This window comes from Mustela putorius, unplaced genomic scaffold, assembly GCF_011764305.1.
Source record: "Mustela putorius furo isolate JIRA1106 unplaced genomic scaffold, ASM1176430v1.1 tig00003859_pilon_pilon_pilon, whole genome shotgun sequence".
Lineage (NCBI taxonomy): Eukaryota > Metazoa > Chordata > Mammalia > Carnivora > Mustelidae > Mustela > Mustela putorius.
The window spans coordinates 33,750,536-33,774,494 of NW_025422011.1; the positions used below are offsets into that span (position 1 = coordinate 33,750,536).

Consider the following 23,959-nt stretch of genomic DNA (forward strand, 5'->3'; position numbering starts at 1 on the left):
GTGAGTAACTTGCCCGAGTTCCCAAAATGGGTACGCAGAGCCAAATCTCCATCTCTGAATTCCCAGGGCCGCCTTGGTCCTGGTCCAAACGGTCCAGCGGTCCAAGGTCCGCTGAGAATCAGGGCTCCGTGTCAAGGTGTGTAGGTGAACTGGCTCTCCAGGAGAAAACAGGCCCGAATTGGTAGTGTCTGCCAATTTCCTTGACATAAATACTTCCCACCGTAGCAGATTTTAAGCTACTGATGGTTTAACGACTGACTTACAAAATTCCTGAACATTTAACAAATCAGCTCTTGGCTGACACAAATGCGCCATCCTCTCGGGGCCGTGTGTCTTCTGTCCCAGGCTGGGTTGCTGTATGAGGGACTGGACGCAACAAGCAAGGGGCCTGGCTGGAAGCAGGCTGGATCTCAGGGCAAGCGAGTCACTGGGCTGGGAGTGTATGACAGAAGGGCCCCCTTTAGGCTCAGAGGAGAAGGGCTACAGGAAGGCGGGTGGCCGTGCTATCATGACCCATGAGGGCACAGCTACCTCAAGAGCACGTGAGTCCCCACTGTGTCCAGCGGAGAAAGAAGCGGAGCCAGAGGACCACTCGGCCGGGACACAAAGGGCCACTGGGCCACCCCCTTTTCTTACTGCCCATATGCAGTCCTTTCGCCCTGAATCTCACCACAGAGTAATGAAGGCTTGTTTTGTTTTTATCCCACCTTCTGGAGCCAGGAAACCTAGTTCTCACTGGTGGGAGGCCAGGCTGCCTGAGCCAAACCTCCATCTCTGAATTCCCAGGGGCACCTTGGTGAAGGTCCACATTACAACCTAAGCCACGGACAGGCGCAGTCGTCTTTGTCGACAAACAAATCCACAGAGACTGAGCCATATAGAATGTCCCTGAAATCGGCGGAAAGCAACAATGATGTATCTGTCTTTTGCTCACCCCATGGTGGCCTCGCCAGGAAGAGGACGGATGACCAAACAGTGGGATGGTCGGGAAAGGGCCTGCCTTGTTTTGTACCCCATGTGCCTCATCTGTCATCCCTGGGCAAACTGGAACTCAGTTTGCCACCTGACAACTCAGGCAGGGTGTGTTTGGGGTAGGATGAGACCCTCCGTGGGGGATGGGTGAGATCCCCCCCACCCCCCCGCCACGGAGTTGACTGTGGGCCTCTTCTTGAGCCTGGCAGAACAGGGCAGGCGGGGATGGCTGCCACCTTGCCTGGAGCTGTGGGATTCTTACCTGTCCTTGCCCAGCTCTGTGTCCAGACCCTTGCTGCATGAGGGCCAATGTGAATGAGGGCCCCCTCTGTCCCTGGAGTGGAGGGAGCTGGCCGGGGCTGCCGGGTTTGGTGTGTGTGGGGGTCACCCCCGAGGCACTAGGTATAGGAGCAGACTGAGAAGTCATCCCAGGAGGTTTGGAAACAGCACTGTGCTCCAAGCCCTTGGCACGTGCTCCATTGTCCTCTTGGCCTTCACATACAAAACACAACTGCAAAGATGAGATTCTAAGAAATTTAAGACAGCAATTATGGAGCATTACACCCTCAGCCAGGGGCCCTTCTAAGCACTGGCCACTGCATCCAGGCCACAGCCCTCTGTTCAAAAACTGGGTCCCACAGATCTGCACCCAAATGCCTTCTCTTCTCCAAGACCTGCTTGGTCATTTCCCCCCTGACTGGTTGGAAGAGCCCCCATTCACCTTCAGGAGGAAGCACTGCTTACTGCCTTCTGTGACAAGAGTCAGCTTCCTCCCCGACCTTGTCTGCCACCTCCTGTCCCGTGTGCCCAGGGCCCAGCTGTGCCCATCACACACCCACCTGGCTGCTCCTTTTTGCCTATCATCTGCCTGTTCTGACATTTGCTCAGTGTCCTTCCCTGGTGCCACCTGTAAGCTCCTATTCAAATCCTACGAGTTCATCTGGTTGTCACCAGCCTCTTGAAGTCTTTCCTGGTCTCCAGCAAGAGTAAAGGTTTCTTTTCTCTCCTGTCCCCGTGCCTTATTCAGTTATAATCTATTATTGCACTTACCGTGTTTGTGCCCTCATTGATCAATATCTATGTATTGAGCACCTATTATATCCAGTTACAACCTAGCTGATCCTCTATGAATCTGACTCTCTCCCTGGAGGGACAACCAGCCCCCAGAGGTCACTGTCTGAGTTTGATTCCTCTTTGTATAGTCAGATCCTGGAAGCAACTAGTAAGTACTTGTTGAGTTAAAGAAGGAAGGAGAGAAGGGAAGGGAAGGAGAGGGGAGGGGAAGGAAGAGGAGGGAAGAGAAGGGAGGGGAACGGAAGGGAAGAGGTAGAATGGATTGGGCGTGTCCGGGGGAGAGGGGCAAGACAGTAGCATTCACTCCAATGCTGACATAGGTGGGCGGAGAATAGTGTGGACTCCGTAAGGTCAGTAAGGTTCACTGCCAGAGCACTAGAGCTGCAGAGTAAGAACATTCCAGATGCAGGTGGAGGGAGCATTTTTTACCAATTACTCCCCTGCCCTATTCCCACCAATGAGTCCTTCAAGGCCAGCAAAGAACCAGAGGTCCTCTCGTCCACATTGCTCCCAAAGTTCTTTGTCCTTGAGAAATTCTCAGGCAATGGGATGGATGTTTTGCTGTGACTTGAGGGGTGTGTACCTAGTTTCTGGTTATAATACTCAGTCCATTCTGTGGTTTTAGGAAACATAACATTATACAGAATATGCACACATGTGCCCTGTCCATACATGCTCGTGTTTCACACCTGTGCACATACATGCCACCCAAATATGCACTCGTGCACACACGTGGGGGTGGGGCCAGGGATAGGACAGCTCCCATCACAGTCACCACCACAGTGACTGCTGAGCCCCTGTCCACCCTGACCCCACCTGACGACACCCTGTGCCCACTGGGATTCCACGCACTTGATCCCTCCATGCCCTGAGCCTCCAGTGCCACCCCTTGTCTTCATCTGATCCCGACCTCACCTTGCGCACCCAGCAATCCCAGCTTGACCTCATCCAATTTTGATTTTGTTCTGAGGTCATGGCTGAGACCCCTGCATGGCCCCTGCAAAGGGGGCATCTTCAGCGCAGGACTTTCTCTGAGGAGGACTGCACTGCTGGGAACCCTGTGAGAAGCAGGCCTGGCCCCCCTTAGATGTGCTTCCCCAGCCCTAAATATGATCACCTTTTCTTTAGCTGCCTTCAATTGTTTGGGAAAGGAGGCAGAGTATACGTTTAAATCTAGGTACGTGTATATACTCAAGTCTCCCCAGTGGTTACCAATAAAAAAATTTGCTGAAGTCTGCTTTCCCCCGACTCCCCTTCCAAAGCATCCAGACCTCCTCCCCTTCCTGCTAAGTCTCTGTGGTCACATGACTGACCAAACTTCCCTAAAGTCTTTTCCTCCCGTCTTCTCTGATCCTACCCTCCCCTATTTCCCTCCTACCTCACCAGCTGCTCCTCCTCCCTCCCCATCCTCCACTGGCCTCCTGAATGTTGGTGCTCCCCAGGGCCTTGAGCCAGTCCTCTCTCGCTCGCTGAACATATGTCCTTCTAGTCCAGCCGGGGCTTGGCTTTCTTCCACTGTTGAACTTTACATGGAGCCTCCAGCCTTGACCTCTCTCCTGAACTCCGTAGCCAGCAGATTCCAGCTGTCTTCCCTCAGGTGTCCCATGTTCAAAATGGAGCTCATCACTTTCCTCCCACCCACCCCTGCTGGCCCAGACCATCCTTCCTCCCAGATTTAGCATCCTGGTGAATGCCACTCCCATCCCTCAATTGTCTGGGAATTCTCCAGAAACCTGGCAACCTGCTGGGTCCTCCACTTCTCTCTTTTTCTCTTCCCTCAAACTCAACACTCACCAAAGCCATTACTTTTACCTCTTTAATGCCTCTTGAATCTGGTCCCCCTTCTCCACCACCATCACCTGGCCAGTCACTCTCAATGCTTATGTGAATGACCTTGATTGAGACTTGCTCTTCCTGTCTGGTTCTCCTATCTACTTCACATTCCTTCATTCCAGAGCAACCTTGCTAAGAAATCAAATCATGTCCTCTAACTGCCTGAAACCTTCAGTGGTTTCTCCACTGCCGAAAGCCTGCCATCCTTACCAGATGTCCCAGGCTCTTCACTATCTTGCTTCTGCCCCCTGTTTCTTCTACTTCTGCCTCCTCTGACTCCTCTGCCCCTACAGCTCTGCCCCATCACGCCAGCAACCTGCTACAGGCCCCCACTTCATGCCTCTAACATATTGTGCTCAGATGCAGGTCCAGAATGTTCTAAGTACCAGCAGACTTGGGGTGAGGGAGGGCAGAAGGGCCTCTGGTATGCACCATGCCTTCACTCAGCAATCATTTAGGGAGCCTTTTCTGGTGAGAGTCCAAGGGCTGTGCACTGGAGGAGCTCGGTGTCCCCCGGGGAAGACCGAGACCCAGAGGGGCAGGCAAGTACAGAATGAAGAGGGCTGACTAAAGGTGTTCCATCAGTGTGTGAGGACATCCTGACATGCTCTAGATGCCGGCTGTTGAACGCAGTAGGAGCGTGCAAGCGTGCATTTACGGGAGCTGGTCTGGAGCTACTATGATGGTCCAAGAGAGAAATCACGGTGCCTGGATGGTAGAGGAGGCAGTGTGAATAGAGGGTTGTTCATAAAGTGGAACGGACAGAACTATACAACTCATTTGCTATGTGGTACAAGAGAGGACTCTAGAATCACCTCAGGGTTTCTGCCTCGGCAAAGAGGGGATGGTGGCACCACCCAGGAAGTGAAAACAGAGAGCAGAGAGAACAGAGGTGGGCCCCGGCCCTCCCCTAGGTCCTTGGTTTTGATCATTGTTATTGTTGTTCTTTGAGTTAACAATTATGAGCTCTACTGTAGCCAAGCAGGTGCAAAAGGATTACCTGCTTTATGTGATGGTATTCTCACAGTTCTCGTCTCCCCTGAGGAGGTTATTACCCCCCATTCTGCAGACGGGGCTACTGAGGCTTGAGAAAGCTCAATGATTTGCTTACACTGACATAGTGGCCAATGGAGGATCCAGGATGCCGAGCCAGGCCTGGCTGACCCCCAAGACCCCTTTTGTAACAGCAGTATTCTATTGCGTCCTGGGGGTGTGAGGCTCTGTGGGGTACCTTAGCCTCATATTCAGGGCTGCTCCTGGGAGTTCCTGCTTCCTTTCACTGCCTCATTCTCATGAGTGGTGCTTGCTTTTCCTCTCTGGGGCTCTGGATTCCTGTAGTGCCTGGGGGTAGCCATGGGGACTTGGGGGTAGGGATCCAGAGCTGGGGCAACAGCAGAGCCATGAGCTGTGCCTTACACGGCCTCTTGTGCCCCTCAATGCCTGCCCTTCCCCACTGAGCTGCGAGGCTAGGCTAGAGGGCAGGGTACGTGGTGGGGCTTGCAAAGGCTGGATGGGTGAACTGGCTCCTGTGAGTAGAGAAGCAAGGCAGGCAGGGGGCGCCACAGTGCCCTCCGGGGCGGTGGATGAGCTTGGGAGGTTATACCTGATGAGCTCCCCTGAGCAGCCAAGCACTGGAAAATCAATATCGTTTTCCACTTTCTGTGCTGGGCGACTCATTTTCATTATGTCTCCCGCTTCCTCTGTGCTTCTGGGGACTGAGATGGTTCTCTGGCCATGGTCCCAGCCCTAATCTCTGTACAGGCTGACAAGCTTAGTGAACACATGGCTCTGGGATCCATGGTCCGTTCTCTACTGCCTCAGAAACTGGGGGCTGTCCCTAGGCCTGCCACCTTTAGCTACACCCCTGCCCTGCACATGACAGCCAACCCTAACTCATCACCTATATTTTTCAGATAGTGGGGTGTATGACCATCACAGCCCTAACACTTTATTATGTTAATCTTTACGGATGAAAATCTCTCCCAAATGTTCTCAGATCTCCCCTGACATTAAAAACAAAAACAACAACAACGACAACAAACCTGTATCTTTCTCTCTTTTTATTAAAATAATAAATATCTGTTATATACAAAGTTTGGCAACTATAGGCCATTATGAGGAAAAATTATTTCATGCAGGAGTCATTAATGAAGAAGGAAATGCAGACAGGTGTGCAAGCATATGGGGTCTGGATTTGCGGGTATGCACCAAGAGGGGGGTGTGTTTATCACCCTCAAGCCTCATCTCCTCCGAGAAGGGAGGAGACTCTGATCCCTGGTGCTCAGAAGTGCATAGTCTACAGTGGGCGGAGGAGGCGTGTAGAGTGAACTTGCGAGTGTGCTTCTGCATAAGGAGACAGCCCCTCCCGGCCAGCCTCCAGGCCCTTCTCTAGCTCCTATTCAGCAGAGACTCAGGAGAGGAAACAAAGAGCTCTGAGCAAAATGCGCATCCCGGCTCTTACTTTGAAGAGAGGTCCCACACTCTCAGCTAGTCTATTTCATCTTTCAGGAAGAATTCATAAAGTTTGGCCATTGAGTCCTCGTGCTCCGCTCAGAAGTTGATTTCCTGGCCTCCAAGCTCACCAGCTCCAAGTGGCTGGAGGCAGTGGGAAGCTCTGGATGGAGGCCCTGGAGGCTGGAGGCGCCGGCACAGCCCACTGACCAGCTCCGAAGCCCCAGCCCCGCGGCCACCACAGCCTCAGAGTGCATCCCTGAATCACACTGGCAAATATCACCACGATGTGGGCCATCTCGAGATGAGATCCTATCTAGGGTTTCTTTAAGAAGACATGCGAGGCATATGGTATTCACATTTCATTCCTTTCTTCTGGGCAGCCCCCGCCCCAGCCATCCCTCATTTTGCTCTCCAGGCCCACACTCAACTATTTTGAAAGATGAGAGCAGAACGCCCTTGTGTCGTCTCCCTGGGTTGATCTGGAAAGCACAGCCGGGTGCTTGGGTGTTCCCCTGTCCCCTGCGCCCTTCCCCCTTTATTTAGCTCTTTCCCACCCTGCCTCGCTCCCCAGGAGGGTGGATTCCAGGGAGCCTGGAGCAGATCAGCCTCTGCAACAATGATTAATTGACCTTAGCAGTTTAAGAATGCTTATTTGCACACAGTTATGAAGTGTCACAATATGTCTCAAATGCAAGCGGCTTCCATTAGAAGCGGAACGGCAGAGCGGGAAGCGCAAGCAATATTTTCTTAAAAGTTCATCGTAGGCAATGGGGTAGTGTGCGAAGCTAAACAAATCCAGGCAATAATGGAAATGTAGCATGAAATTACTTCTGTAAACAACAACCATTCATTATTTGAACATTTTTCATAAGCGAGCAGGCAGGGAGAGGGCAGGGGCTGTGGGTGGGAGGGGCGGGGGCTGCGGCAGGCAGGGCCCGTACACCCACTGGAGTTTCCGGGCGGAGCTTTCTCGGGGCTCCCAGTGCCCATCTGTCTTCCGAAAAATGCCGAGGCGAGGCTCCACTCTGCCCAGCGCCTGCCGTCAGGTTCCCTTTCTTCATTAAGCGGGATTGGCGCAGGCAGAGGGAATGTATGATTTAAGGAGGAAAGAGAGGCCCACTACTTAATGTTGATTTGGCGGAGTGTATAACCCCGGAGAGAAATGTAAATAGCAGCCTGCAATAACATGACAGCCCACTAATCATATTTACAAACGATATTAAATCTGTCCGCACGCAGGCCTGCCTGCGGATTGGCCCGGCCGTAATTGTCATTGTAACCAGCGCCGGCTTATGGGAGGATTTAACTGCAGTGATATAAGGTGAGTTGCGGGCTTATTATGACTTTATTATTACCCGGTTTATGTTTATTAAAACAATTTGTCATGCAGAGCAGGAACGGAGGAATGGGAGCATTAAATCGTGCCATACTCAACCTGGAGAGATGACTCCAGGGATGAATGGCAGCAGGCCCCGAGGCCCCGCTCAGAAGTCTCTGGAGCTGGGACCCAGAGGAACCAGCCAACTGGAGCCCCAGCCCTGGGTCTGGCCGAGGAAGAGGACTCTTACCAAAACCTTAAAGACAGGCAACACACAGCCAGAGTCTTTTCTGTGGTTTTCACTGCCTTTCGAAGAGAAGTCAAGTCAAGACAGCCACAGGAAGGAAAGTGGCCAGAGTGATGGCTGTGCGCTTGCAGGAGTGACCACAGGGGGCCACGCGGAGGGCTCCCCTTGCTGGCTGGAACAGAGCCAAACCTGCCAAGGCTGCACCGGGACAGTCGGGCAGAGGCTCAGTACAAAAGGTCTTGGAAGAAGTTTAATAAAAGGTGCTTTATTTTCTCTGGGGGTCCTTATTGGTTATTATCAAATTTATTTCATCCCCAATCTTTGTTCTTTGGCAAGACAGAGAAAGGGGAGGGTAGAAGGGTCTGAGAGGAGCAAGTCCCTGCGACTAGTAAATAACACTCCCTTTCCCCAATCCAATTACCCAAGGAGGAGAGGCACTGGGAGGTGGGAGGAACGAGGTAGCAGCTCCCCATGTATCTGAGGCTGAAGCCTGGTGTGCAGACATAAAAGTAAAGTAACAGGCACCAGTTCTCGCTGCCAATCCCAGGAAAGACCCCACATGCTGGGGATGGACCCATGTACGTACTAGAGCGGGGGCTGTGACTGTCACAAAAGCTTCAGAAATGTGACCCTTGGTCAGAGTGACCTGAAGAGGAAGGAGCTGAACGGTGGCAAGGACAGTCCTCATGGATCAAGTAGCTGCCTTTTCAGGGTCTCTGCTGGCCTTTATAGTGCCTCTGTGTGTATTAAAATGAGAAAAGGTTCCCCTTCCTTCAGGCAGGGCTGGGCATACAGAGCCTACGGTTTGGTAAGGCAAGCAAAGTCAGGATTCTAACTCTCATTTGCTCCATTAATCTTTGTGCAGTGAACAACCTACACGATTGTACAAATGGCCCTACCTACCCCCCTGCCAGCAGCCTGTGGCCTAAAATGCCATTATTTAGCAACTCACTCTCTGCACAATGTCTCCAAAGCCATTCGTGTCCTAGGAAGTCAAGCAAGAAGAGTCTGCAGAGGGGGTAACAGGCAGCAAGAAAGGATATCTTCCAGGATACCCACAGGTCTTGGGCCTTCTAGTAGGTAAGGGCAGACAGAAGAGAAAAACTGTTCAGCCTCCCTTCTAGGCTCTGGAGCAGTGCTGCCATGGGATATGATACAAGGTGCTTCCAGCAAGCGGCTCTGGGACACAGTGGCTCCTTTCAGTCTCTATTCCCCAGGGAGATGGGATACCTCCCAGGGATACAGCACCAGGTAGCTGCCTCAAGGGCAGAGTATCTCTGAAAGGGTTACCAAGTCCCTCTGCTCCCTCTGTTCCTGTCTGGCCAAAAGAACCAGCTTGGAGATCCCATTAAGCATTAGGGTACTGAAGAGGACATCTTCAACCAGAATTCAGCCTGCATTTTAGGTGCCCTCTGGGCAGGTAGGCTCCCAGCCCCTGCTTACACACCTCCTATGGTTGGGAGTTCCGTCCCTCCTGAAGTAGCCTCTCTGGCTTTCCTGGGACACTCCCCCATCTTCCACAGAGGACTCTGAAAATGAGGCTCACCCCCTGCCTGCCCTGCTCCTGCTCTTCTTCTGACTTTGTAGCACCCCTAGAGCAGGACTTCTGGGCCCCGCCCCATTGGAGTCCTGCTTCCTGGTGCTCTTCTCCAGAGTTCCTGTTGGAGCGTGTATCTTGGTGAACTGTTCCCCCAGCTTGTCCTCTCCCATCTGTGCAGTCCAGAAGGAAGCTGCACTGGGCCCTTCCCCCAAGGCCTGGCTCTGGGGGAGCTCAGAGGATGCCTGCTAATTGTGGACCCAACTCCCCAGGCCTGGGGAATGCCTGTGGGCCTTGGATTCCCTTTGTCTCACTTAAGAAAGGAGTCACCAAGCTGTGGCTCTGAGGAGGAACAATAAGCCTTTATTGCGGCTGCCCTTCTCCATAAATGCTCAACCCTCTGGCCAGTGGGGAGAGGCTGAGCTGGCAAATTAAAAGTCTCTAAACTTTCTTTATGTCTCCTTGGACACTCCAGCAACAGTAACACTGACTAGGCTGGCCTGGCTCAGAGACAAAGAGGCAGGATGGGGTTAAGGAAGATCGGCTGGTGTGGTCCCTTCCTGGCCTATGGATGATGGGGTGGGGGGTCAGGTGTGGTGGGCTCTGAGGCCCCAGAGGGCCTCTTGGGGTAGGACCCTGCTTCCTGGCAGTCTTCACTGCTGTGGGTGAGAGACACTGATGGGGCTGGGTGGGCCGGGGCTGGTTCTGCCACAGGGAAGGCCCCTGACAGCTCCCACCAAAAACTTTGGCTCAGAGCCTCTGAGCTCTGACACAGATTGAAGAGGCAGACAGGGACAGTCCCTGTTGATACCTGTAGTCCCCACATTATTCACTTTCCTCTCTCTCTAATTGCCAGGGTTTCCTCCTATGTGTCAGCATGGTGCTGGGTCATGCCATCTTTCCAGTAAGAGCTGAGTCATAAGCACCCTGGGGGAGCCCCACCGGGCCAACCAATCCATTCTCCTGCAAACAAGTACCAAGATTGCAGAAAAGAGATTACCTTTATGAGTCTGTACTGACTGGGAGGAGGCACCAAGGAACCTTCTGGAATAAGGGACATCTAGACCTTGAGCTGGATGATGGCTACATGGGTGTACACATGTGTACAAAAATCACGGAGTCACACCCTTTGCTGCATGTACATGTAAAATTGTAGTGATAACAGATATAGGCTCACCCTTTAAGGGCCTTCGTTTTTGAAACTTTTTTTTTGAAGTATCGTGACTCACCACATAAGGGCCTTAGTTTGGAGCCCAGCTCTACCACTGCCCAGCCAGATGGCCAAGGGGGCACATTGGGCTATGTGTGAGGGTCAGTCTGTTGATCTGTGGATAGAGAGACAATCACCTGCCTCATTCTCACTGGCCTTTGAGCTCCATGAGAATAGGGGCTATAGAGAATGTTCTCCAGAGAACAGGGACTCCACTCTCTGCCTCCCTGGGCTCTACTCAAGGTCCGGTTTAAGAAACAGACAATATAGTAAGACCCTTCCCCAGGTATAGGCAACAGCTGTTGGTCTGAGGGAAGCCATAGCTTCTTACCTTGTTTTTCCAGCTTCCCAGTTATAATGTGGCTTTTGGTGAGTCTCCACATGCCTCTGGCTGTTCTTCCATAAGGGGCTTGGGGTTGCCTCACTCTCCCCTGGAGAGAAGGACTAGAACTGGAGTGCTGCGGCAAAGATGGGGGCCTGTACCCTGGACATTAGGAAGGAGAGTCCTTGGAGGTGTTTGGACACCTGGGTTTGGTTTGGAGAGGGGCGAGAATGGGGTTTGCTCTCCTGGGCAATGAGGGGAGGGTTGATAAGCTCTGCTGAGGGAAGGCCCAGCAATGAGGCCCTGACTCCGACTGGCTCTCTGGGAGAGAAGGGGACCTGGAGTCTCTGTCAGGGATAGTGGGGAAGTGACCCTGACCCTGCCTACTGGGTTACCTCATCTGCCCTGGGCTCCTACCAGGCTGGATGTTCCAAGATGTTTTTTGGAGGAAGGGTTCCTTCTCTCCAGCCCGCTATCTGAGCTATCTGATCGTCTGCTAGGCTAGTTCTTGGCAATTTCTTGCTCTGTTTCTTTAATCCCTGATTCTTCTCAAGCGCAGAGGGAATAGGAAAAAGCTGAAGGCCTGATGGTGGGGGAAGTAGGGGGAGGGGTGAAAAGAGCCCAAGGAAGTGGCTTCAGCCCTAGGCATCCTGTTTCCAGACAGGGTGGGAATAGCAAAGGCCCCTGAGGGTCCCAAGGCCAGGGCAGAAGCTGCCTTTTCCTCGACCTCTCCAGACTGGCAGGGATGGTGTGCGTGGCCTGCGGGCTGAGACTCCCGGACCACGGTCATTTTTATAAGTGAAGACCAGAGGCCTGGGGTGCGTGGCACCAAAGGCAAAAGCCAGACCATGGGGAAAGAGATAGAGTCAACTCACTGCAGCTCAGCAAACTCCCAGACGCAGAGCTGGGACTCAGGTAAGACTCGGCTCCTGCCTCAGACACAGTCTCTGCCAGTGTTGAGGGCCCCTAGGCTCCAGCATGGCAGCTTCCCCACTGGAGCCTTCCAGGGTGGGGCCGGAGCAGGAGGCTGTTCAGCTGGCCTGTGCTCCCCTCTGTGGCTAACCCTGCCACCCACTCTAGCCTCAGAAGCCCTCCAGCTTCTAGGGAAGACTGGGAGAGGCTCTGATGCGGGGCAGGCTCTGCAGAATGGAGTCCGTGTGGGGTCGGCCCCTTCTTAGGGGAAAAAAACCTATTGAGAAGTTCAAATCACAGCATAATTAGCCACTTATTTTGCAAAAGTCCAAATTAAATGCAAAATTTGGTGCTAATGAAAATGTTTCATTTCCCCCTTTTATTAAATCTAGCTGTGCCTTCCAAGAGTTTGGGAATAGCCAGCCCCCGCTGGCTTTCTCCCAGCCAGTTCATATTCTCTGACTGTAGAGCTGCGGAGACAGAACACACTCCCAGAGCCTCCAGTTACTGGCTCAATTGAAAAATGTCCTTCATAAGGTAGCAGGCTTAACCCACCCCCAGCCACCCACTCGTCCAGCCCCCCTACCCCCCACCGAGGCCTCTTGCTTGCCATACCATCAGCTGGGCTGTGAAAGCACTGCCCCACTTCCCCTGCCCCCGCACCCCCCCCCCCCACTGGGGGAACCCAGGCCCAAGGAGGAGGGGCGGGTGTGCTCCTTAAAGCTGGGCTTCAGGCCTACTCCCTCTAGACCCTCTGGAGCCCAGGAAAATCTGAGCTCAGCATCTTCCCCCGAGATCCTTGTGGCCACACTCCTCTAGGCTGCCTGCCTCCTGACAAGTTCTAGAAAGGGCTCAGAGGCCTAAGATTCTGATCGGACCTGCACTTTGATCCCCCACTTATCAATGAGAGGCCTCCGGCTTCAATTTTCTTGCCTGTAGATTGGGGGTATTGCTAATGTCTGCCTTGTAGAATGTTGTGAGTGTGAATAGAGAAAAGGCATTGCCCAGCACCCGAAGGAGGAGGGTTGGGAAGGGGAGCACAACTCTCTGGGGCCTGGTCCTTCCTGGAAGCATTCTCTCTGGCTAGGATTAGGACACAGGTTCAATCGCTATCCCCCAGGTCCCCCCACCAGGATTTCCTCTAGAAGGTTTGGCTGGGCTGACCAACACCAGGCACGGTATCAGGAGTGGAGGAACCCACTGTGGTCCCGACCAGCAGGAAGCCTGGGCTTGGGAACCTGGCTGTCTAGGGACAGGGAGGTCAGAGGGTGAGTGCAGTGGGTGGGAGAGTCATCTCACACAGACAGACAAAATGACAGGAACACACACACACGCCGGCTTAGCCCCAGCCCTTCTCAATGGGACTGTCAGGGACTTGTCGGAGGGTCCAAGGACACCTACACCTGGAAACACAGGCCATGCTTAAATCCATATTTCAAAGCAACTCCCAATTAGTCTCCCCATAAAGGTTTGTCAGAAGCCAAGGAGATGGGCAGACCAACAACCATCCTAGCATAAGAGGCCCATCCATCTCAGGCTCCCCACCTTGGTGATGAGCACCCCAACACACACCTGATACCCAGATGAGAAACACGGCTGTCACTTTGACTCGTCTTTCTTCCTTACCTTCCCAGGCTTTATGACCCCATTCTGTTGTCTCCACTTGTTCATCAGCCCCCCACGTGACCGTCCTGCGCCCTGCCCCACACAGCTGCCCCGCCCCCCACCTTTCATGCTCCTCACCGGAATTGTAGTATCAATCCTCTAGTGATTCTCATTCTGCTGTCCCCCCCTCCCTCAGGCCTCAGAGGGAGCCTCCTAGAATGAGTTTTGAACCTTTTACCCTCTGCTTCAAGTACTGTAAAGCCCCCATTCTGTTCAGGATAAAATAAAACTTGGTAGTCCGTATGTTTGGCACCTCCCTGCTCCCCTCAAGCCTCTTTCTGGTCCCGCCCCCTTCATCATACCCTCCACTCCTACCCAACAGCTCGCAGTTTCTCAAATGCAAATTAGTCACTCCTGGTTGGAGTGGATTTTTTTTTTCTTCCCTTTGGATTTCTTCTCATTCTGAGAATAGAATCCTTCTCTCCTCTCAGGTAACAGTTCTCTGTGGTTTGAATGAAGATGGTTAGTGACCTAGGTCTGTGATCTGAGATAATAATACCCCATCGTTTTAGGCTCGGTGGTTAATGCAGGAATGTGAATATCACCCAAACAGGGTCCATTAAGAGTCTTCTCTGGGAATCTTGGCTGGAACTTATGCAAGAGACCACGTCCTAATGATTTTCCTAAGCTGAAAGGAAGTGAGTCTAGGGCTCTTGAGAACCATCTGATTCACTACATAGAGAAAGCCTATCTGAGAGATGTAGAGAGAGGTTGCACCTGAAAATCTATTAAGCTCCTGGATGCAGCCATGCCTGAACATACTCACCTGGTTTTCAATTATGTAAATTTAAACCTTGTGTGTATGCTTAGTTTGAATCTCAACTAAGACAATGGCTGATTGGCTTCATACCTTGTGTTTAAACTGTCAGCAAGTCTCACCTCTCTTATCATACTGGAAAATAAGATTAATCTCAAATGTCAACTTCTCTAAGAAGTCTCTTTTCCCAGTTTGATTCTGATGATATCCCTTCTTTGTGCTCCCATAGTTCACACTGGTCATGGTGACCTATCACCCAACACATGTGGTTATTTCAATGACCGGATCCATTCACCTCTATATTCCCTTTGCCCAGTGTATATTAGATACAAGGCAGACACGCAAGTAGATACCAGGCAGAATATAGATTTCATTAATATAAAATAAAGAGGCAAAAATCAATATTGTTTAGGGATGTACCTATAAGTAACAAAATTGTAAGAAAAAACAAGAAAATTATTTTCCTAAAGTCAGGATGGCAGTTATCTCTGGGGAGCAGAAAGAATGTAGATGGACAGAGGCACAAAGATTTCTGAGATTCTGGAAATACACTGTAAATCTGAGCGATGGTACATAGATGTTTACTTTATTGTATTTCATTACATTCTGCGTATCATATGTATCCTTTTTGGTATGTATAGTATAGTTCACTACAATTAAAAAAAGTGAGCGAGATATTTTTTGGACTTAACTTTTTTATTGTTTTATGATTTTATTGAACTGGAGTCATAGAACATGTGCCATTAATTATATCAGATTTTTAGTATCTGTGAAGACATCCTTTGTGGCCTATTATACAGTTTATTTTGTTAATGTTCCATGTATACTTAAAAATAAAGTGTCCTCTTTATTGAATAGAGAGTTTTACATATGTACAATAAGCAAGGGTTAATTGTGCAGTTTGATCACAGGTTTTCGACTATGTATGTTCTTACTAATCTTTTGTCTGTTCCTTCAGTTTCTGAAAGAGCAGTGTTAAAATTTCCCATCCTAGGGCTGCCCAGGTGGCTCAGTGGGTTAATTAAGCCTCTGCCTTTGGCTCAAGTCATGATCTCAGGGTCCTGGGATCAAGCCCGGAATTGGGCTCTCTGCTCAGCGGGGAGCCTGCTTGCCTCTCTCTCTCTGCCTGCCTCTCTGCCTACTTGTGATCTTTCTCTCTCTCTCTCTCTCTGCCAAATAAATAAATAAAATCTTTTAAAAAAAATTCCCATCATGATTGTAGGTTTATCGGTTTCTCTCACATTTTACTTTACAATTTTGCTTAATATACTGTTAACTTTTTCCTCATAATTCTGTCATTTTAAGAGTTATGTCATTAAAAACAGGTTTAGCATCACTCTAGATTCCTATTGAAGTGTTTCTCTTGTTAGCAAATATTCACCTTTTTAAAGTCTTGGGGTGCCTGGGTGGCTCATTTGGTCAAGCATCTGTCTTTGGCTCAGGTCATGATCTGCTTCTCCCTCTCCTTCTGCTGCTCCTCCTGCTTGTGCTCTCTTGTTCCCCCTCTCTCTCAAATAAATAAAAGCTTAAAGATTAAAATAAAATCTCAAACAAATTTTTGCCTTAAAATCTCTTCCTCTTGCTATTATAATATATATTATGTTAATATATAATATAGAATTACAGCATAATGTTATAATATTACTATAGCTCCTTTATTTTAGTTAGTATTTATATGTTCTCCTATCCTTTTACTATCAAACTTTCTGCATGGTTATGTTTTAGTTGTTATACCTCTTATAAATAACTTACACCTGGAATTTAAAAATCTCAGAACATCTCGGAATAAGTGGGCTTAATCCATTTAAATGAATTGTGATTACTGGTAAACTTGATCCTTTTTTATACCATCTTGTAAAAATTTTACTTTTTTTGTTATTGTTGTTGTTTCTTTTCCTTTCCAGCTTTCAGTTCGAATTACTGAGTTCATTTACTTTTTTTTCCCCTCCTCTTTAGTGGTTTAGATGTTATACTTCTTTTAAAAAGCCTAAATGTAATTAATATCTTTATTTTCCTCCTCCAATTCAAAGATCTTTAAACATTCTAAGACTCCTTCCTGCTCCTATCTTCTTGTTATCATTATAAAGGACTTTAATTCTACCCTGTTTTTAACTCCCCCCAAAGCTTAGTCTTTATTTTTTGTAGGCAATGCTGTCTGAGGTGAAGCAAACATGTTTTCTAATGTATTCGTTCATCATTTCTACCTTTGGGTCTCAATTTCCTTTTAAGGCACAATCTCTCTTTGTTAGTTCAGAGAAGATGGTGAGTACAAACTCTCTCTGACTTTTTCTGGTGTGTTTGATTTTGTCTTGACTCAGAGTGAACTCTACATGGAAGAACATTTTTCTTTTTGTCTTTTGAAGATGTTATTCCATTGTCTTCTGGAATCAATCTGGCCACTGAGAAATCTGCTATGAATCCAACCATTGTTCTTGTCCAGAGATTCTGCTGTCTCCAGTTCTCTAGTTGCTTTTCTCTTTTATTTAATTAATGTTTTACAGTTTCCTGATAATGCACCCAGGTATAGATGTGCATTATTTGTCCTTCTCGGGACATAGGGGTTTAATCAGTTTAAGGATTCATCTCTTTCTTTTTAAAAAGTTATTTTTATTTTTAGTTATTAGAAAGAGCCCAAGTAGAGGGCAGAAGCAGACTTCCTGTGGAGCAGGGAGCCTGATACACAACTCCATTTCAGGACCCTGGGATCATGACCTGAGCCAAAGGCAGATGCTTAACAGACTGAGCCACCCAGATGCCCTGAGGACTCATCTCTTTCTTCAGCTATGAAAAATTCTTAGACATTTTGTCTTCTAGTATGCCCTCCACCGTTCTTTCTTCTCTCTTCTTTGGGAACTATCAGGAATCTTCTAATGATCTTATTTGTCCTGCTTCTCCCTCATGGTGCCTCATTTCCTCACATAGTTGGTAACTTCTGTGTTTAGCAGGGGTTTTGTTTCTATTGGAATCTCTTGTGCTGTAGTTTGTCAGAATATTCCTTCTAAGCAGTTTTGTGGTTCCTGTTGCTGGTTCCCCAGACCGGTTTTATTCTCTTAGCTTGTGGGTCCTATGTCCCAGAGGTCGTATGCCCTGGGGACCTCACACCTGCTTCTGTTTCATTCCCAACTCTTTATCTCCTGGGCTCTTTCCCTCTCTCATCCACTGTCCCAGGCACACAATATGCTTTCTTGTTGCTTCCTCTGCTTGTGAGTTCAGTTTTTCTACTTCCATTTTCATACAGATGGCAGCATTTCAGTGCTTCCAGCCATTTACAAGGGACTTAGTTCCAGCTCTGTGCTTTTCATGGGCAAGAGGCTAAATCTCCTGTCCTTGCTTGGGTATTAAAACCCTACGACCACCACCATGGGACACTACAGCATCACTTCCTGCTTACCATCCTAGCAATAAATACATTCCTCCTCATCCTGGAGATCTAACTTTTTTCCTTTCTTTTCTTTTCTTTTTCCTTTCCTTTCCTTTTTTCTTTTCTTTTTCTATCTTTTTCATGTGAGGCCATATTGAGCATCCCTATCCATTTAGCAATCTTTGTTTAGAAGTTTAGTTTAAACTTTTTAAAATAAACATGTTATGGGTACATTATTAATTTTTACAGTCAACACTTAATTGAATTTACCATTATAGATTTATTGTTTCCTGTGCTCATCAATGGTTTCCTGCATCCCATTTGCTTTTGCTTTGTGTTCATTTTTCTCCTTACCAAGGGGACATCTTTATTTCAGTGAGCAGCTACAGGGACTATTAGCTTAGTCTTTGCATGTTCATAAGAAGTTTTATTTTTGCTGGGGCACTTGGGGTGGCTCAGTCAGCTAAGTGTCCAATTCTTGATTTTAGCTCAGGTCATGATCTCAGGGTTGTGAGATCAAGTCCCATGTTGGGCTCTGCACTGGGCATGGAGCCTGCTTAAGATTCTCTCTCTCTCTTTGTCTCTCTGTCCCTCCCCCTCTAAAAAGAAGGGTTTTATTTTGCCTGCACTTTTGAGTAGTAGATTAGCGGGGCATAAATTTCTAGATTGATTTTCATTTTTCCTCAGCACCTTGAAGATATTATTTCATTTTCCTTTGGCATGTACTGTTGCAGAAGAGATTTCTGCTTTGGTCTAGTTTGATTTTTATCATGATCTGTTTCTACTTTCTGGTAGCTTTTAAGTGATCTCTTGACCCTCGACATTCTGAAGTTGCACTACGATTATCTGGATGTGGATCTATTTTTATTTTTCCAATTCAGTGCAATGAGTGGATTTTTAAATCTGAAAACTCACATCTTTCTTCAATTTTAGAAAATTCTTGACAGTTGTTCTTAAATATTGCTTTTCTACAATTATTTTCATTTTCTTCTTGTGTAACTTTTATTAGACACATGTCAGAGCTCTTCAATCTAACTTTCTGTTTCTCCATTGCCATATATTATATGTGTATATACATATATATAAAATATATATCACAAACATATATATGTGTGTATATATATATATATATATATAAATATATCACAAAAATATATCAAATGCTATGATGCATTTTGGTTGAATTTCTCCAATTCAAACTTCCAGCTCAATTCTCTGGCTCTCTCTTTAACTGTGCCCAGTCTGGGGTTTATTTCATCTATTGAACATTTAATTTCAATGACTCAATTTTTTGCTTCCCAGATTTTTAATTGGTTCATTTTCATATCCACTTGTCAGTTGTTCCTGTTTTTATTTTACATATACACTTTTGTTTTCTTTTATTAGGACTTTATCTATTTGAACTTCTAAATGTACTTACTTGAAGGTCTTGGACAGATACTTCTGTCATATGAATTTGATCTAGAGTGAATTTCTGTTCAGATTGTGGATCTTCTTTTCTGGCAGGAAATCCCTTCATATATCTTGGAATATTGATCTGTAGGTTCATTTTAAGTGGGGATTTCTTTCTTTTCCTTTCTCCTCCTCCTCCTTTCTCCCTCTCCGCTTTTACCCATTCTTATCCAAAACCAGCACTTATAATAGTTTGCTGTTCCTTTCCCATGGGTGTAGTGGCAGGTCTGAAACATAGTCACAGAGCGGGCCAGTCAGCTGGCCTTCATTCCTGACCACAGAGCTGCATCCTACCCCTAAAGGACCACTTGTGTCCCCTTTAACTTACAAGGATTGAGTTGTCACCTGCATTGCTTGATGCCAGACCTAGCACCCAGCAAATTTATGGCTTTGGTTCTATTTACAGTTTTAGATTTCTGTTCCATTTCTGGTCTTAGGAGATGTTAATCTTATTTTTAAAACTGCCGATGAACTTCTGGGCTTCTTTATAGACATCGCTCCTTGTAGAGGCCAAATTAGGCAATCAATGGGTGAACCTATTTCATTATGAAGTTGACAACTCCTCCATCTCAATTCAGAAAATCTGGATAGAGAGCAATGGGTCCAGCTTGTGTCACAGGGTCCAGGATGTGCAATGCAATGACCATTCCCTTTGTATTACATGTTTACCTTGTGGAGGAGGTGGTCCTGAGAGCCTCATCGTGGCCATACAGGACAGAAAACAAAAAGGAAGGAAAAAACCCACTTCTCCAAAGGTGGGCAATGAGATCATGTGCTGAGCAGAACACAGTCATGGCTACTGCAATCCAAATTGGGAGCCCTCCTCAGGGCCCGGAGCACCTGAAAAGCTTAGACCTACTTTGTATTTCCATCCCATCTCTCCAAGTGCCCAGCAGAGTGCAAGGCAGGACCTCAGCTAGGCTGACAGAACATGTGAGTGCAGCACAAGAGAGAACCAACCTGGGACAACCTGCTTTCCCCCAAGCTCTTCTCCATGGATCACAGAGGCTGAGAAGCAGGGCAGCAGGCTTGGTACATGTAGGGAGTTCCTTCCATTGAGACCTTTGCTTTACTTTTCCTCAACCCCCAGCAGTAGATAAGTGGGCAAAGAGGCCCATGGCTCCAAAATTACAAGAAGAGGAGCCTGGTGCTGAGCTGACACTCAGATGCCATCTTGCCCTCATGGGGGGAACAATTGTTTGTTTGAGCCCTACTCTGAGTAACCAGCCTGAAAGCATGGGAGGCTGGACAGGTGGTCATCCCACCAGGGGTTCCGGCAGGAGGACAAGTGGACCATGGGCCTTGGCTAGCCAGAGCGCAGACCCCAGCCTCCCATATCAGAGCTCCTGAGCTGGGGTGGCGGCGACGTTAGGTGGAGATGGCGTCAGGGCTGCTGGGTCAGCTTCTACCCCACACCCCCAGGCCCCCATTTCCAGGCTGGCTCAGCATTGCCACTACTGCAGTCACAGTTAATGGCATCTTTCATTTCATTTAGAGCTTGATTTGTTTACAAACTAATAAATATGATTTATAAAATGTGCCCGTGGTTTGCTAATTACTGCACATATGGCGTTTTCATTTTGTAAAACTGGCATTTGCATTCTTTGTAGATTATGACTTTGTGTCCCCAGTGCTAATTAGTCTGATTAGGCAGATAACTTCCCCGTTACTAGGCTGAGAGGCCGAAGGCTGCGGCACTGGGGGCGATGGGGTTGGGGCGATGGCCGGCCTTGTAGGGAGGAACCAGGGAGGTCCCAAGACTTTGTCGAGGACCCCAGAATGTCAAGCAGCCCATGTTGTGTCCTTCTCCAAATCCAATTAAGCACAGTGCATTAGCACAAATTTCTTAATCAGGACTAATCTTCCCACTGAATGTTCAATTTCTGAGTTGTCGCAGAGCTGGGTCAGCCTGCAGGGAATGGGGAGGCTGGCAGGGTGCCTCTAGCAGGACAGTAAAGGGACTGCTGCAAGAGTCTTCCCTATGGCCAGTGAGAAGGACATAGTGCCAGGTTTGCTGACAACCAAGACCTTGGGTGGCCAAAGGAGATCCCAGGCCACTGAGTCAACTCACAAACCTCAGGTGTGCCCTCCAAGTGGTCTAGTCCACAGGGTATATCCTCAGACCCCAGAAAGATGTTGGAGACAAAGCTTCTGTGTCCACCTGGAGAAGTAGATAGAAGGCTGAAGAGCAGGCATGATCACAGCTTTGGGAGAAGATCCCAGCTGAGGGAATGGGTTGAGGGTCAGGAGCAAAGGCAGCCATATCTGAGGCTGAGGGCTCCTCCGAGTCTCTGGGATGTGTGATCCCTGAGGTTCTTATAAAATAAAGAGGGGAAGAGAGAGCCCATAACAAATAATGGACATTGGATGTCTCGCCAGCCTTGGCGAGCTTGGGCTGGCAACTGATTAATTTGTGTTAGAAACGTACAAAAATGGGCATCACTTGCATCCCGTGTGTCACTTGCATCCCGGGTGTCCTAGAGGGATCAGTACCTGCTTCATTACCCCCAAGAGAGGGTAAACTGTGGCACACACATTTGCAGCACTTGTGGCAGGGTTAGCCATATTTTAAACAGTGCTTAGAGAAGGGCCTCCCATCGGTGAAGGCGCCAGGGAGAAGTTGCAATGGATGTCAGTGGAATCGGAGTCTACGGGTTCCAGGGGAGGCTGGGCAGAGGCTTCACGGAGGCCCTGTGGGTGCTCAACGGAGGTAGTCCTGGGCCCCAGCACCCAACTCTCTCCCCTGGCCACCCCTCACTACGTTCTTGGAAAGAACTTAGTCACACATAGTCCAACCTCCTTCCCCATGGTGGGAAGTCCCCCAGACCCAAAAAGACGGGAGCTGGGGTGCCAGGATCACCTTCTCATGGAGTCAGGAACCTGGCAGGAGCTTCAGACCTATGCCAGAAGTCTGGGAAGTTCTAAGGGGGAGAGTTCTGACCTTGAAAGATCTGGTCCTAGTTGACCTTGGAAAGGTCCCTTCACTCCCCCCTGTCCAAGCTTCCATTTTCTTCTTTCAGCAGTAGGGATCAAATAGTCATCACGTTCCTCCCTCAACATTATGATGATTCAAAGAAGTAATTGTAACAGGAAAGGACCGATGTGTGCGTGTGTGCATGTATATGTGTGTGTGTGTGTACATGTGAATGTGTATGCGTGTGTGGGGAGGGAAGCGAGTGCAGGTGAGCCAGGCGAGGCCAGTGCAGTGGCCTCCAGGAGAGTGGCGCTTTGCTCAGTGGTCAGGTTTGCTTAGGACTCAAGACTCTGAGGGGTGGGCCTGAGCCCCTCCTGCTCTCCTACTTTGACGTGAGGGAGGCCCTCTAAGAGGATTTCTTTGTCCCATCCATTTGAATTTCATAACCAGCATCCTGGTGTCGGGATATGATTCTTTCCCTTTCTTCAAAAATCTTAATGCATTCTGCTTTAAAATTTTTTTGAAGTAATAAAGGGATTTTCACCGGCAACAAATGAGTCTCTGGACAGACTTAATCTGAGGCCAAAAGCCAGAGACGGGGATTTACCTCCCATAACGGCTCCTTTCAAGTGAGACAAAGCGGAAGCCTGACTTCCACTCGTGAAGAGTATCCACAGAGAGGCAGGCAGGGGCGCCCCAGAAACCCCTGCTCTGGGCCTAGAAGCCCTGCTTATGAGCAAACCCAGGCCGGCAGCTCCACAAACCCCACTTTAACCAACTACAGTGTATGACCTTGGCCACAGACAGACTGTATCGGTCTGCCTCGGGGGTCTATACCATGTGCCCCAATCAGTCCTGCTCCTGGCTACATGGCCACAGTCAAAGCCGGGGAGGGACACTGAGGCAGAAAGCCACGGCATGGGCACTGAGGCTGAAGAGTCCCTGGGGAATGAGCATTCCCTATCCCACTCTCTTCCAGAATGCCAGTCAGCTCTGTGCGTGGTCAGGAAGAAGGAAATGCCATCTTGATGCTGGTGAGCACAGGAGGTGGGGCTAGTCGGTGATGAGTCTAGTGGACACAGTGAGTTGGAGGCACTACAGGACCCCCAAAGGGAGGGGTCCGCATGGGTATGTGTGTGGTTCTGCAGCCTGAAAGAACGCCCATGTAGACATCTGGGGACCCATGGAGCTGAGTGATTGTGTTTCCGTGTGTGCACATGAAGCTAAACCCTCATATACTGGGCTTGGGAGTCCCACTTGGCAACCCCAGGATAAAAAGGCATGATGTGGGCCAATAAGCAAATGATAGGCCCCAAATTTCTGGGTGAAACCCTGAGCTGGAAGGAAAAAGAGAGAAAGAAATGATGGCACCTCTTCCATGAAGTGGCCTCTTGACTGCCATGTGGATTACGGGCACATGCTCCTCTGAGGTTAGTTCAGAGCTCCTGCCATGGGAGGTTAAGAAGGTGCCCTGAGGGTATCTTCTGCATCTCAGGTCACGTCTCAGCTTCTGGGACAGCAATTATATTGTGGGAAGAGGACTCACTAGGTCTGACCTGGGTGTTGTTTCTAAGAGCACTCTTATAGGCTGTGTGACCTTGGGCAAGTCACTTAACTTCTCTGAGCATCAATTTCCTCATCTATAAGATAGGGATAACGTTACCTGCCTGTCTATTGCTAGGAGTGATACAAATCAATGACAGCGAAAGTCCTTTAAAGCTGTGAAACCCTGTATACATATATTTGAGGGGTTATTAATATGTTCTTCTGCCTCCCAAGCTGGCCTTCCCCGAGGAGATGATGCAATGTTTTTGAACATGGAGCAAATTCCTAAACTGTGCCCTCCCCCTCTCCAGTATTTCTGCCTTGGATTGTCAAAAATGGTAATCTTCTCTCAGGCCTGAAATTATGAGCCTGCTTTATTGGTCAAA

General features: G+C 48.8%; 1 long non-coding RNA gene across 1 annotated transcript; it reads left to right on the plus strand.

Annotated features, from left to right (window-relative positions):
• Nucleotides 1–7,351: 7,351 nt before the first annotated feature.
• LOC123387751 lies at nucleotides 7,352–8,171 on the plus strand. The gene is made up of 2 exons (XR_006602244.1): nucleotides 7,352–7,654; nucleotides 7,724–8,171. It is a non-coding gene; the product is annotated as an uncharacterized LOC123387751 (long non-coding RNA).
• The last annotated feature ends 15,788 nt before the right edge of the window (nucleotides 8,172–23,959 follow it).